This window comes from Athene cunicularia, assembly GCF_003259725.1.
Source record: "Athene cunicularia isolate RWA chromosome 2 unlocalized genomic scaffold, athCun1 chr2_part1, whole genome shotgun sequence".
NCBI classification, from domain to species: Eukaryota; Metazoa; Chordata; class Aves; order Strigiformes; family Strigidae; genus Athene; species Athene cunicularia.
The window spans coordinates 8,084,473-8,090,219 of record NW_020799095.1 but is presented as its reverse complement, the minus strand read 5'-3'; the positions used below and the strand labels follow the sequence as shown (position 1 = coordinate 8,090,219).

General features: G+C 44.9%; 1 long non-coding RNA gene across 1 annotated transcript in view; it reads right to left on the bottom strand.

Moving 5' to 3' along the window:
* Positions 1-983: 983 nt before the first annotated feature.
* The window catches only part of LOC113477391, a 65,821-nt gene continuing 61,057 nt past the window's right edge, over positions 984-5,747 (bottom strand). The window contains exon 3 of the long non-coding RNA XR_003397888.1: positions 984-2,758. This is a non-coding gene — a long non-coding RNA (uncharacterized LOC113477391). The remainder of the gene's footprint in view (positions 2,759-5,747) is intronic.

Genomic DNA, 5,747 nt, shown 5'->3' with positions numbered 1-5,747 from the left:
AAGATTATAAAATTAGGCCTTTCAACAATTCTAATTGGGTATTTTGGGGGGGCAAAGTACCAGTTTTGATAATAGTACACAAGTAGGAGAAAGGATCTGGAAAGCACCAGAAAGCTCTCCAGGCACACCCACAGACTACAAGGGCCTCCCATTTTGGGGGCTACCCAGAAACCTGGTGAGCCCCTGTTTTTCAAACTCAGCAGCCAGAACTGGGGTTGACATGACCACGAACTGTAGGTGCTTATTTAAGAATACCACTCACACAAATTTAACTGGTATCAAACTATTTATTTAGTGCATTCACCTTTCAATGCGGCACATGTTAACATCAAGTACTTCTAACTGCTGAAGGGAGCAAACAGAAATTGCTTCAATCACCTGAAGCTGATGGTCGGCTATTCAGCCTGCGATCTACCTCATGAGATGACTCGATCAGGGTCCTTAATGACAAGCATGAGTGCTTGATTTTCAGTAGCAGTACTACATTATGGCATCCATTAATTTGCTAGGAAGTCACGTTAGAACAGCATAAAGTGTGATGGATTCAAGTTAGAAACAGGGAATAAATGCCCGAAAGGTATCTCTGAAGTGTGATGTTCCAGAGAAATTCTTTAACAAAGGGCACTGAAAATGACCTGTCTCCACATATCATACTTGGAGAAGTATGGAGACAGTCTATCAGGTCACCCGGCAGTGGATATTAAGCATTAACCTATTTCAAATGTTATGTGTATTTACCAACAGAAACTGAATAGGTCAAAGAGGTTTCTGGCTCACAATAGAAGATGAAACAATGTTTAGTTCTATCTATGAACAGCTGCTCATCTAAATTGGTGCATAAGCTGGGGTTATTGGGGCTATTTCATTGTCACCTCCTGTTTCTAAAGAAATGTGTATTTTACCCCATGAAACAAACCCTGGAATGAAAGGTATCAAGCTTTAAAACAAGGTTATAATGAACGAGACTACCACACAGAGCACAGGGTTTGTGTCAGCAGAGAACAAGTTTAATAAAACAGACTTCTTGCATGTTGGGTTGACAAATTCATACTCTCCTTGCCATAGTCCCTGAACTAGAAACGGAGTCTTGCTTTTTCCTCTAATCGATGAAAAAAGCCAATGCAAGCCTGTATCAACAGGCTGACCTCTCCTAATATACAAGTGAGCCTCCCATACATCTCTTAACATTGTTCATGGTGTTGGTTGTGGACTTTTTGCTGTGAAGGGAATTCAGGGTTACTTCTGTGGGAAGCCAAGCTGAACAGAAAGATTAGGCTGGGTCTAATGTAACCACCTTTGTCTCGTTTGCTATTCCAGGCTGTCCCATACTATTTTTGATATTGTGTATATCCTGGCCCTCCCCCATGTCTACTTCCTGCCAGCAATCATACACCCAGGATGGCATTTCATTAATTTTTACTGCCAGCTTCAATCAGATGAGTTAAGATAACAAAGAAAACTTTCAAAAAATCCCTCATCAGTTCTACGTTACCTTGATAGTTTGTTCTCTGCATTTCTCCACTCCTTGCTTTAGACATATCCAGTGTTTCATGTCATACAAGAGAACAGCCAGCCAAAGCATACAGCCAGTCCATCTTGGGGGTGGGAGGAAGGGAAAACCCACCAGAGAAAACCCCCTCCCGAGTCCAAGAGCAGATGGCTGCTTTCAGAGATCGAAACTGAACAGCATTTCAGTTTGACTTAGAAGATTGACTTAAACTTTGCGCTGACCTCCATGAACATGACCCGGTTTTGGGTGGAAAGCACTCTGCTGTAGCTGCTGCCCTCAAACTAACATCACACTGGCACTGTGGTACAAGGGAGGAGGCAGGGAAGAGCCTGCATTTCAGACCTGAAACGTATGGCACGTGTTACAGGGCCACTCCAGACAGGGTCCGTTTGAGTGTGCTTTGCTGTCCCTCTACACCTATTAATTTATGAGGGGTTGCTTAAGCAATCCAAAATCAAACATTTTCTCCATTTTAAGGACAGCAGCTGTTGGTACCACTTCTGGACAACCCCACTGTTTATTTTTAGTGTTTTTTCATTCATTACAACACACCTAGGGCTGTTTTGGTGTCATTTCCAAGGAGTCTGGCTTCTTTCCTGGTATGTACAGAATGTTTTACAGAGAACATGTGATCAGGTGTCTAGATAGGGAAGGAATTAGGACAAGTCACAGGCAAGACCCACAAACATGACTGTCAGGGAAAACTACACATGGAGCATGCAGAGGCTTTTTTTTTTTTTTTACTATTTACCACAGCTTAATAAAAGTTACCTGTTATTTAACATTCACATGGCATGCAAACAGGCAGTGACTGTGTCACTGACAGCACTGCCCTGTGCCTGCTGCAGCACTGCTCTGCACTGCACAGCAAGGCAGGGTCTCGGGGCCAGACCCACAGAGATATTTAGGGGCCTAACTTCTATTTCAGACTTCAGTGGGAGGCTGGTGCCTAAATAGGAGTTGAGCACCTGATTACCTTTGCAGGTCTGGGCTTGGGCAGAGGCAGCCAGGAGGTGCTCCACATCCCCTGCCTGCCTGCAGGATCCTCGGCTCCTCTCTGGCCAGCGGTTGAAACGTGGTGCGGTGCGACCCTGGTGTTGTGAAGTAGCCGTTCTCCGACTGGTGACGGCCTGATTCACAACACCAGCTGCTGCACGGCACCTGAGGGGGCCCCCTGGTCGGGCTCCCCTGGCCGGGCTCCTCCATGCTCTGCCCTCCTCTGGGGTCCATCTTCCACATCGCTGCATTCTGGAAAGCAAATAGACAGGGTTAGATCCATCAATCCCACAGGTTATATACCCCTGCCTGTTTAAAATACAGAAGTATGAAGGGTGCCTGTCTCCAAGGGAAAAAAAGAAATAAAAGTGGCAAACTGGCTCTGCACTCAAGATTTACCGCTTCGCAGAGGTGTACCCTGCAGTGTGATGCCGGTAATACGTACAGCTGCAATCCTGCTACTCATTTCCTGCACTCATCTCAAGAGGGATGGAGGCTTGCAGGCAGGGGAAGCAACCTAGAAACTCAGCCAAGCCCTCAGAGACACGGGAGAAGCAGGCTGCTTTTTCACAGATCCCAGGACGTTGTCAAAAGGAGAGCGGTGCCTCAGGGACCGCCTGGCTTCCCAAGCATGACACTACCATTAACCCTCACACTTGCACCCTGTCCGCTCCTCCAAGGTGGGTGAGGCACCAGAGTGTGCATGGTCTGTTCCCAGAAGCTGCCCAGTGTGTTGGCATTCAGGAAGGTGCACGCACCCCACAGAAGTCCTGCCAGGACCCATGAATGCCCTGGTCTGCAGCCTTTGATTCCCCTGTGAAGCGCCCATCCCTCAGGATCTCATAGAAGCTGAGGAACACAACCTGCTGCTGACCAGGAAAGCTGATCTTCTTTTAAAATCACACTGGGAGTTACAGATTCTGGGACATTTGAATTGGTCAAGGGAAAAAGAAATCTCCTTCGCCTGTGCAGGGCTGATGCTGGTGAGCGCGCTGACCATCACAGCCTGCACGCAGTGTGTCTCTCAGGCAGCACAAAAGTTCAGTGTTGTAATGCTGCAGCACTACAGGAAGGGCCGTGGGGAAGGCATGGGTCCAGGCAGTCCTGCAGCTTTTCAAGCAGACAAAAAAAGATGGCAAGGAACATAGGCTTCTCTGTGATTCCTCTCAAAATGCTCCATAGGTGGTACAATGACTTGCTTGAAATAGGTCATTCTTAAGGTGTTACCAACAACTCCTTATTGGGCTAATTCATCTAGGCACGTATGAAACATAAGGAAATAATAAACTTCATCCTGTGTATTACAAACTTTACTCAGCAACCAAAACCCAAAAGAAAGCAGAGTTTCTGTGAATCAGCTCAGGGCTGTCCCTGGGATAGGACCCACTGCAGGAGTCCTTAAGCAAACCAGACAAAAAGAAAGTGATGTGAAGCCTAGCAAACGTCCAGGGAGTAACTGCTGAGTTTTAACAGTTCTCCTGAAATGGGTTAGAGATGTGGCGGCAAAACTTCTGACACTGACAATGAATGAAGTGCTCTCCCATCCATGCCCACTGCCCAATTTAATCCAAAGGAAACTTCATGCATCGTCTTTCCCCTGCAGAGAAGGGAGATGTGGTCACATTTAGTCCCTGGGCAGAAGAGTGATTAACATACGCACTAACAGATGATATCCCAGAGAGACAGGTTACATAATTCAGTCACTGTAGGAAATGGAGCTAAATTTCTTGACACCCATGCATGTACACACACTTGTAAAGTCTCAGTCATGTTGTACTAACAGAGCTTTTATTTAAAGAGCAGTTTCTGGAATTTTAACACGTTGGAGAAACCAATGTATTTATATTTTATGCGTATCTATTATTCAGCTTTCAACCCTGAGAGGAAAAGCCTGAAAGCTGAACTTGTGTTGTGGCTGGTGCTGTTCAGTGCTGACACGATAATGCTGGATGAAGGTGAATCGTCTCCCCAGAGCAGATCTTTAACCACGTGCAGCGGCACAGAGCACACTTGACGAAGCACATTGTGTCACACACAGAGTAACACCAAATACTTTTTGTATGTTCTCTGTTCCCTGGGAACACTAAAGTCTGCCACTAGTACTGTGCGTGGGAAAAGAATAACAAATTATATGAGCCGTTCTCAAGGTTGTTTAAATCCTTCTGAAACCTTTCATGCAATCTGTGCTGAAGTATATCAGACTACTTAAAAAAAGCAGGCTACTGTATGTGCATTGCTTTCTCCCTGAAAGAAACAAATTTTAAAGTATTTTCAAGTAAAAACCAGTATTATATGTTGTACAAGTGAGAAATGAACACTTAATCTACTTCTCTCCCCTTAATATACCAGAGATGGAGGCTGGTTTTCTGCTTCTTTACCTGCTCAGTCAAATAGTCTGATGTAGTCTCAGAGTACATCTGAGCTGAATTGTTAGTATTCTCCCATTTTTACTCAGTATGATTTTATTCAGTTATCTACTGGCAACAGCTTTCATGTCCTTTAATGCTATGTGGTTGGAAAGCTTTCTTACAATCGCAGCTAGGTTATGCATATGTAAGTGTACAATTTCCTAAACAGCTGAGTAACCAGCAGCTAGGGAACTGCATTCCCTCATGCCGTCCAGCTGACTGGGTCTAGGAGCTCCAAGGAAAACCACAAAACCAAATATTTACTTGAGGATGACACTAGTTTATTAGGAGAAGAATCTCATCCCCTATAAGCAGGAAAATAAACTTCTCAGTTTGGGGGAAAAAAAACCACCAACACAAAAAAACCCAGTAACGCAGATAATCCTGCCTAGGAATTAGCATTTTTTTTTTATATATTTAGAAACGGGAAAGTGTTATGAAAAACTGTGCCAACAAGCTGGTTTTTGCACACCGAGTTTTCGTGCAGCGAGCAGGATTTGGGCTTGGGATCTCCACAGGACTGGGGACATCAACTGCAACCCCACCCCGCAAGGTTATTACTGCCTTTAATATCCCATGCAAATAGATTTCCTTGCTTTGGTCACAGCAGTCTATTAATTCAGCCCTCTTGTCTGGTACATCTTTATCCTCTGCAGGTTAATCCTGCCAAATTCCTTTGCTGTAGTACATGTCACACAGCATATAACATCCAACAATGCAATTTTGCTAATCCTGTTTTATCAGCTTTGTTGCCCTGTCTGGTCAATCCAATAGCGAAAAACTGCACATAAGGTTTTTGCCAAGATCTCCCTGTCTTTTGCCCCCCCCCCCCC